The 9,864-nt window shown below is 42.5% G+C and overlaps 2 protein-coding genes across 2 annotated transcripts in view; one reads left to right on the top strand and one right to left on the bottom strand.

Annotated features, from left to right (window-relative positions):
• Window positions 1-1,806, bottom strand: part of LOC115235894 (RE1-silencing transcription factor B-like) — a 14,892-nt gene extending 13,086 nt beyond the window's left edge. Inside the window, exon 1 of the mRNA XM_029807979.1 lies at window positions 1,681-1,806. The gene's annotated coding sequence lies outside the window, so the exon portion shown is untranslated. The remainder of the gene's footprint in view (window positions 1-1,680) is intronic.
• A 1,552-nt stretch (window positions 1,807-3,358) lies between these two features.
• Window positions 3,359-9,864, top strand: part of LOC115235939 (protein FAM214A) — an 18,870-nt gene continuing 12,364 nt past the window's right edge. The window contains exon 1 of the mRNA XM_029808053.1: window positions 3,359-3,588. The gene's annotated coding sequence lies outside the window, so the exon portion shown is untranslated. The remainder of the gene's footprint in view (window positions 3,589-9,864) is intronic.

Raw genomic sequence — 9,864 nt, 5'->3', positions numbered from 1 at the left:
AAGAGACACGGGGGAGGCGAGGGGGATAGGAGGAGGAGGAGGAAGCGCGCCGAGGGTAGGATTTTCTCTCCTCCTCACCCTCGTCGGTTTTACCCTTTCTCTCTTCGTCGCACGCGTATACCCTCTCCCTCGCGTCGCACCGGGGGGCCCCGGCAGTAGTCCTACCCCTCGCGCTGACCCCATCCCCCTTCTCCCCGCCGCCCCATTCGCTGCCGCGAATCGATTTGTTATTGTTTTTGTGTCTGCGGTCGTCGCGGCGGATGGAGTGAGCGGGGTTATATCAGGGGAGGCGAGCGGGAGGATGGTGAGTGGGGTGGGATTGCCGGTGGTGCTGCTGCTGCTGCTGCTGCTGGTGCGGCTGATGCTGGTGCTGCTGGTGATGGTAGTAGTAATGGTGGTGGTGGTGGTGGTTCGAAGGCTCGGCTTCGGTTTTCGGGCCGGCAGAGAGGCGACCAGGGTGAATAAGCTGGCTGCTGGAGGACGGGGGAGGGCGGGAGTCGCGAAGGATCGTGAAAGAAAGGAGACAGGGGGCAGGGGGGAGAGAGAAAAGAGATAGATACACGATTCCGATCAGTGGCGTAGTCGGCGTAGAACGCGAAAGACTCGAAAAAATATCTCAGTTTCTTCCCTTTTCCCGATTCGTGCATACACATGCGCTTCTTGAAACCTTACCGCTTCTAAACCCCTCCCTCTCCCTTACAGACATCTACGTAAAATTTTTGTCGTTTAACGGGTTGAGTGACGAGAACTGATATTCGTCGTGAGCGCGATATAATCTCATCGAATGGATAATGGAGTCTGTTCGCGGAAAAAGGGTTGATCACGCCATTGGCATCGCTGCTGAAAAGAGCGAGAGAAAACGAGAGAGTTGAGGATGGAAGCTAGCACAATGACGAAGAGGAAACGAACGCGGCTAGGGTGCGGGGGAGGGGAGAAAATCCCCGCGAGGGCACGGGCAAGGAAGAAGGGTGGAGGGGGGAGGGCAATCGCATGGGTTAAGCCGAGAGGGGATGTTACGCGAAGACGAATGCGGGAGGGAGAGGGTAGCGCGGATCGGATTGCGTCCTCGGATTGCATTGAGGGTGGTCGAGAGAGAGATAGTCGAGCAGAGGAAGAGAGAGAGAGAGAGAGAGCGAACGAAGGGTATAGGAGGATAAAGGGAGAGAGAGGCAAAAGAGCAAGAAAGAGAGAGACAAGAAAAGCCTGAGCAGGGGGGAAGGGAGGGACACGTCGGCATCGGCTTGACAGGTGACAACCGATCGGGCCACTGACGTCACAGATCACTCGGCCGAGCACGCGCACGCACAGACTACGCGACTCGCGACGTGCATGAGGTCGGACCGTGTATCACACTCGCGTACAACCACCGTGCACATCCTATCGACACACACGTCATCGTAACACGGCACTCCACGCCGCGCGAAAGAAAAACAAAAAAAAAAAAAAGAGGAAAAGAGATTCCGCGCTGGTGGATCGTAAATGCAAGCGGGGATGCAGACGCACGCAAACGGCGTGAGAAAGAAAAAGCGTAGCGGAAATCGAGCGTGACGTTATTAGAGAGGGAGGAGATGGAGAAAATGACGAGTGCGAGAGATGGATCCGCGAGAATTTTTCGCGCCGCTATATATATATAAATTCCGGCTCTGTAAATATACTTGGGATATATAGCGTGGTATTTACCGGGTTTTAACACCGGCCGATATAGCCCCCGCGCGCGGCGCCTCTCTATCTGGTTACCATTACACTCGGATGTATGAAATGCGCCACGGGCATACAACCATCCCCCCACAATAGCCCTATTTATGATTGGGCAAAATTGCTTTCCATGCGCAGAATAAAATCTCGCGCGCGGGTCCGGGAAAAATCCGCGGGGCGCCGCGGACGTACCGTCGCGATGCGCCGTCGCTTTTCCCGAGCGGCGGCGTCGCGTTTCTCTCCCGGACGGGACCATGATCGGGAAAATGGGGCTCGAGTCTCTCTCGAGCCTGCACGATCACCCTACCTTCGTACACGCATGGCGTAGGCGCGCCGTTTTCCGTCCAATTTTTCACGCGATTCCGCGCCACCGAGATTTGCGAGAAATTAAATATCGTCTATCGCGCTCGCGCGCCCAGGCGGCGCTGCGATCGCCGCCGACTCGGCCAATCGCCGCTCGACCTATCTACGTAGTTCTAAAAAACCCCGTCTTAAACGACAGCGCGATGCAACATCAATATATTGTCGCTAAAATATGATGATTAATATACACGTTATTCCGAAGCTTCAGTCGATTTAGTTCTGCGTTTCCACCTATATTTTCTGTATTTCCTTGTGTTCGAGTTTAATTTAGCTCATGGAGTTTTATTATAAAAATTGTCAAATGGATTTTACACACATTCTTTTGTGTATTAATTACAGAGACTCATCTCACTTTACGTGCAATATTGATTTTAATTTTAAATGACAATCAATGGAGAAAAAATGTACTCTGAAATGATAGTTGACAATAGTTTTATGAAATGCATTTGATCATGCACTGTATTGCATTGCTAAATTAAATGACAAATTAGATAATGTGCAATATATTTTTTGATACAATTTTCTTAATTACATGCTTATTATATTATATCATTGTTATAATTATATCTAATGCAATCTGATCTCTCGTTTTTTTATTCCATAAAAATATATTTTAGGATACATCAGAATTAATAAACATTTCTATTTTCGAAGTCAATTGCAATTGGAAGAAACAAGAGAAAATCTTTTTCGAATACCTTAATTTGGAGAGATATTTTCAACGCCATAATATGCGCTTTCATATCCTCATTATTCACTCGCCATATTGCAATTTTGACATAACACGGGATTATCGACGGAATATATATCGTTTGTAATCGCACTCGTACTTACATTTGTGAATTTCATGCGCGCGCGCCTGGAATTTATCCGCGTTCCGATTATCACTACGAACGCTTCGAATCTGTCCAACCGGAGCAAAGATATTTTGCTCTTCTTACTCTGATTGGCCAATTGTACGAGTTGAAATATTCGAAAACGTCAAGTGGAGCGCAGTTCTATGACAATTGTGTACAAATGTGTACCGAAGGAACATTCGATTTGGGAACCAGGTGGTCGCGGTCAAGTTGGCAATCGTGCGCGTGCGCGTCCGCGCCGATCCAACGCGCATCATGGCGGCGCATCTAGCGGAGAGTCAGACGGAGCCAGTTGGTAACAGACCTTCGAGCGGGTCGGACGCGTTCGAATCGGCGGTCCCGTTCTGTCCCCGTGTTCGCTCGTGCGTTTCCCGTTTTGATCGCGTCTCGGACGCGATTAGCGTCACATCGGTGCGAGTTTCGTGTTCGGCGGTCCCGTTCTGTCCCCGTGTTCGCTCGTGCGTTTCCCGTTTCGATCGCGTCTCATCGGTGCGAGTTTCGTGTCTCCCGACGAGGAACGGCGAGTGCCATCGTCGTTGTCATCATCCGTGCGACGTCGCGCCGACGACGATCAGCTGCCATGGGGCTCGTCGACGGGATTATTTGACCCACGGGAACGACTCCAGGCTCGTCGGTGGGATCGTGAGTTGTCTCGCGTAAGCGCTGCGAATCGGTAAGTGCAAACGATCCCTCTTTTCATCGTCGTCGCGCGAGACTCCCATCTGTTTGCTCTCGTCATTTGACAGCGTTTGTTATTCCTCCCTTTTATTCCTCGGCGCGAGCGAGGACCGTTTCCCGAGAGGAGAAAGCGTTTCCCCGCGATCGAGATTATCGTCGTGGTTAACGTGCGGTGGTACTCGATCGTGCAAAACGCATGTCAGTGCGCTCCGAGATTCGTCGAATACGCGAATTGACGCAAAAACCTGCGAGTGTCTTGATCAAGGTTGAGAAACGCACAACATAATCGGTATCGCGATATCGTTACGTCAATCTCAACACGTTCATTCTCTTACATTATTTTGCAATGAGCTTTGGTGTGCATCATCTTGCATCATCCAAGCCAACTATATCAGGACGTCTGTTCTTTCAAAGAAAGAAACTATTAATAATGTCTTGTACCTTTTTATCTAAAATCTTCTGTTTGTTTTCTTTTCTTGGATACGCATATTTGTCTTCTTTAAGAAGATTTTATATATAACTAGTTTTTCCCCGAAAAAGATCTTTGGGCCCTACATAAATTCTATCCCTTGTGAGGGCACAGTACCATGTTCCGGCGAGGCTATTATAAATGCGTCGGTAAGCGACTATTTCGCAAATATAAATGAGTTTCGTCACGTTTTCTTAGCTCTTTTGCGATACTAACAGCGCGGCGTCGTGTTCCAGCTGTTCGTGACAGCTCGGAAGGGGGCACCTTTGTCCGCTCGTCGCTCGCCAAGCCTGGCGCGGCCGATTGTTATTTATCCCCTCAGCGATGCCCTCCTTCGGCTTTGGTCTCTCGACTGGATTTCGCTCGGCCTCTAAGAGAGAACGAGAGAGAGAGAGAGAGAGAGAGGACGTGCATTTTAAACACTTTCCACCCTTTCGATACCACTTTTCTAGCACAAGAAGAATATAAAGTATTTGTATATTGATGAGAGAATTTGTAATACACTTGAATAGTTATTTTTTGCATTATGTTGACTTGAGTTCAACGGTTTTCCAGAACATCTGGAACATCTATTTCAATCTGTAGTTAAACTAATCTTTATTCGTTTCTCTTTGAAACGAGAATACATTTTTTTCGCGCAGTCCTTGAATCATGTGTCTCTCGATGTTCTTTATCAAGAGACACGCATAATAAGTTATATAATTTATTATTCGCGTATTCAAGGTTTTTTTTATTTGCATGTACTTGAAAGTTATTGAAATGTAAAATTATCGTTCTTAGCGTGTTTTAAAATTTATGCCACGTGACTTAAAATGAATCGAAACGCGATTTATTTAAAAGACGATATTTGATTAAGATTCGTAGTAGACCGGACGATCTATCTTGGCTGACGCGAAATTGTGCCATTTAAAACGTGATAAATAATCGTGCTTTGATAATATCAATTTACATTCAAGACAAGAAAATACGTGCGAAAATGCATTATAATTGTTTCACAGATAAAGACAGAGAAAAGCGATTGCTTCATTTACTCGTGTCACAAATCGATAAAATGATATCTTCCATTTATATACCACAAATGCAGACAAAGAGGCATTGTATTTTTTAAAATACAATTTAAAGATACTCAAAATATCTTTTTTGTCTCTCCTTCCTTTTTTCTCTATTTCAAGTGTACTATTGTCAAAGATCGAAAAGATCACATCATAGTCTGCAATCGTTTACCGAATCTTTTAAGAAATGAAATGTAATTCGGAGGCTGGGTCCAGCAGAGTCTACTTCAAGCCTCTCGAGCTTTTATGGCTGTACGGTTGAAAGATACACGCGTCTTTCTCTTTTTCCCTTGCCGAGCGTGTCAAAACAACACGGGGGCGTCGTCTCAACTCGTTCGTTGAACCCAACTGTTTTGGATGTGCATTAAAAAAATTCAAGGTGACGCCCGCGGTGGACGTTTGGCTCCCTTGAGCGTTCTCCACGCGAGTCTCGAGATGCAGTTTCAGTCTCGTTAAAGAAAAAGAGAACAGGATCCGATAGGATCAGGCAAGATGAAATTCGTTAACCCCGCTCGCTTCTCCATGGATCTTCCAATTATCTTTAGCTTTTGAAGATGTAAACTACCCGAGTTATCTCGCGACATTCGAGAGATAACAGATGAGCTGTGCAAACATTCAAAAATTTGTACGCATTTCCGCGAGTGAATAGAACTGAAAGTGTGCTAAGTTTCATAGATGCACATTATTAATATTTTATAGTTTTACAACTGTAACAACTGTATCCAAGAATATGAAATTTTTTTAGAGACTATTTCTTTACACAATCAATGTTATTCTATCTTTTGCAAGTTTTATTAAGATTTGTAACGTATAGATAGGCAATTCTCCCTACACACAGAAAAATATTATTCTATTGCTAAGTAAAATGATTACTCAGTTTGCCACGTGACTTAAAATGAATCGAAACGCGATTTATTTAAAAGACGATATTTGATTAAGATTCGTAGTAGACCGGACGATCTATCTTGGCTGACGCGAAATTGTGCCATTTAAAACGTGATAAATAATCGTGCTTTGATAATATCAATTTACATTCAAGACAAGAAAATACGTGCGAAAATGCATTATAATTGTTTCACAGATAAAGAGACAGAGAAAAGCGATTGCTTCATTTACTCGTGTCACAAATCGATAAAATGATATCTTCCATTTATATACCACAAATGCAGACAAAGAGGCATTGTATTTTTTAAAATACAATTTAAAGATACTCAAAATATCTTTTTTGTCTCTCCTTCCTTTTTTCTCTATTTCAAGTGTACTATTGTCAAAGATCGAAAAGATCACATCATAGTCTGCAATCGTTTACCGAATCTTTTAAGAAATGAAATGTAATTCGGAGGCTGGGTCCAGCAGAGTCTACTTCAAGCCTCTCGAGCTTTTATGGCTGTACGGTTGAAAGATACACGCGTCTTTCTCTTTTTCCCTTGCCGAGCGTGTCAAAACAACACGGGGGCGTCGTCTCAACTCGTTCGTTGAACCCAACTGTTTTGGATGTGCATTAAAAAAATTCAAGGTGACGCCCGCGGTGGACGTTTGGCTCCCTTGAGCGTTCTCCACGCGAGTCTCGAGATGCAGTTTCAGTCTCGTTAAAGAAAAAGAGAACAGGATCCGATAGGATCAGGCAAGATGAAATTCGTTAACCCCGCTCGCTTCTCCATGGATCTTCCAATTATCTTTAGCTTTTGAAGATGTAAACTACCCGAGTTATCTCGCGACATTCGAGAGATAACAGATGAGCTGTGCAAACATTCAAAAATTTGTACGCATTTCCGCGAGTGAATAGAACTGAAAGTGTGCTAAGTTTCATAGATGCACATTATTAATATTTTTTTACTTTACAACTGTAACAACTGTATCCAAGAATATGAAATTTTTTTAGAGACTATTTCTTTACACAATCAATGTTATTCTATCCAAGTTTTATTTTATTAAGATTTGTAACGTATAGATAGGCAATTCTCCCTACACACAGAAAAATATTATTCTATTGCTAAGTAAAATGATTACTCAGTTTACTTTACTTCTTTTAAGTAACAGTTATCTTTAACAAAGAATATTTTCTTAATAATAGTCTTAAAATAAACTTGTCACAAATTTTAGAAATACTCATTATCATGTACTCAAAAAAAGTAAATATTTTCTTTTGAAGAATATTATAAAATTTTATCGAAGAAAAGTCAGATATGGTTAATTTAATGATTTTGAATAAATTTGATGTTTATGATGAACTTATGATAGATTTGTGAACTTTTGAACTTTTGAAATACTTGAAACAAGTAATATTTACTTGTATATAGTATGTATTTTTCTGTGTGTAGGTATAAGACATCCTTCCGAAGCATCGAATTTGATGTTTATGATGAACTTATGATAGATTTGCGGATATATGAACTTTTGAAATACTTGAAACAAGTAATATTTACTTGTATATAGTATGTATTTTTCTGTGTGTAGGTATAAGACATCCTTCCTTTCTTCCGAAGCATCGATAAAAGTAATAGTTTAGCGTTCTCTCACGAGGCATTAAAAAAAAAGCGTCACGCGAGGACTGCGAGGTCCCGCGCGTGTCCACGTGAGTTAAAATTGCAGATCTCGGCCTTGGTGGGCAAGTGCCTATAAATACGAGATTCGCTTATATAGGCGACCTGCGACCGAAGGTGCAGCAGCGCTGCACCGTCGTCGTCGTCGTCGTCGTCCCTCGACAAGGCTACACGCGTTAGGAAATGCGCTTCTTCTCTCTCTCTCTCTCTTTCTCTCTTTTCTTCCTCTGTCTCTTACACATTACGTAAGGCCTCGCGATATCAGGGGACGTGAACAGAGACAGTACAGGATATTCGAAAAGCAATAGTCTACTCTCTTCTTTCAAAGAACGATGTTCCTTTCGCTTTCACGAATTCTTTGGCAACTTTTCTCTAGTTTGATTTTCTCAATTGAAATATCGGAACGCTCAGTTGTCGAAAAACTATTGGTCGCAAATATGGTGGAAGGGAGATTTTTTTAACAAATTAAATTCCAGGAAAAAATATGTTAGAATTTTAACAGAAAATATATAGTTACGGAGCTAGATAGAATTAAAAATGGGAAAGATACGATGAACGAGGAAATACTCGACGGTTGAGGATTATGAGTCTGCGAGCTATCAGTTTTTGGGGTAAATAGAAGGTTGGGAATAGATTACTTTATCGGGTGTGGATGATCGGGAGATATTGGTGGAAGATCGATTTCTACTGCACCGATTGTAACATTAGCACGGCAACGAACGCGCTCTATTACTCTAATCGCGCTGCGCACTTTGCGCACGTAGGCATGTGCAACCACGCGCAATCATGAAATTACAGTAGTGTTGGTTGCATAATATACAGGTAACCTAGATCTGCACCCACTGCTTCCCACTGTTGACCTCGTTACCCTCCCCGGTTTTGCCTTAGCGTGCAGAAACCTTTATTTCAAGTCGAGATGCTGTTCACATCTTGGCGAATCATCTCGGCGAATAGCGCAATAGAAAAGATCATAGCATCCGAGGGAATTTAAACAGAAATCTAAGTGAAGAAGACTTTCAGAATTCGAGACTTTAAGTTAAGAGATGTAGATAAATGTAAAGTGAAATCTATATATCTCTTTTCGTATACACTCGCGTTATTCTCGCGTTTATGTCAATTTATTGAGAGAAAGGAATATTTCTACGCGAAAGGTGAACTGACTCATAAATAAACCACTTGGCAACTCGTACGAATAAAATAAGATCAATGATCTCTTTTTTTCCCTGAACCATCGAAGCTCACTTTCACCGGTGCACGGTGCCTTTGCTTTTATTAAGTTATTTCGCCGCAAAATAACTGGGATCGGTAGTATCTATTTTAGAAGGTTTACACATGATCGTCTCCGATTCGCCATTTACAACGTACGTACGTACGAGAAACCATATTCCTATATTATATTATTTTGTCACTTTATAACTAGTTTTCCTCTATGATAAAATTATTATTTACAATCCGAAAAAGAGAACCCAGAATTTCATCTAAAATTTTTAAACGTTAGATGTTTTTGCGCATAGAAACGCTACTATCGCGACTGTTATCTCGTTGTTACAAGATTTGTCATCCTATGATCAATTGGGACATAGGTTCGTCCGGAAACCGTGTCACCCCCTCGCTACTTGGGCCAGTCGACCCAGTTTCGAGCTCCCAAGCGCTCGTAAAATGCGGAACGCCCGGTAGATGGGCGCTCCAGATATCTTTTCATTTTTTTTTTTTTTTTTTTTTTTTTTTGGGTGACCCGGCTGAAAGAGATATCGATTTTGCTTGAATTTTCTATACAAGCGGGAAAGTGACCGTAGAATACGTGAATTACGAGTCTACGATTAGCTGACATACCACGCGTAGATATTGAAGCTTAAAGGTCAAGTCGAATGGCGACTGTGTTGCAAGCTTTACTTACATAGAAAATTTCTTGTTGTGCATACGAATACATATATGTATATATATATATATATATATACAAATTAATCTTGATAATGTTACAACAAATGTACTTGTATGTTTGTGTGCGGCTGATCTGACGAATCTGCTTCTGAAAGATTTCTCAATACTTTTCATTTTATGATCTATAATGTTAAAGATTAAAACTTAAACGATAATAATAAAACTTTATATGCGCAAGGGTTAAATATGCGCCGCAAATAAACACGATATTCTTGTCGATAGTACTGTGTTTCGCCATCGTAAACGCCGAGAAACCTACCGGAAGA

This window comes from Formica exsecta, unplaced genomic scaffold (assembly GCF_003651465.1).
Source record: "Formica exsecta isolate Colony F162 unplaced genomic scaffold, ASM365146v1 scaffold237, whole genome shotgun sequence".
Lineage (NCBI taxonomy): Eukaryota > Metazoa > Arthropoda > Insecta > Hymenoptera > Formicidae > Formica > Formica exsecta.
Note: the sequence above shows the minus strand (reverse complement) of the source record. Positions and strands in the feature narration are given on the sequence as shown.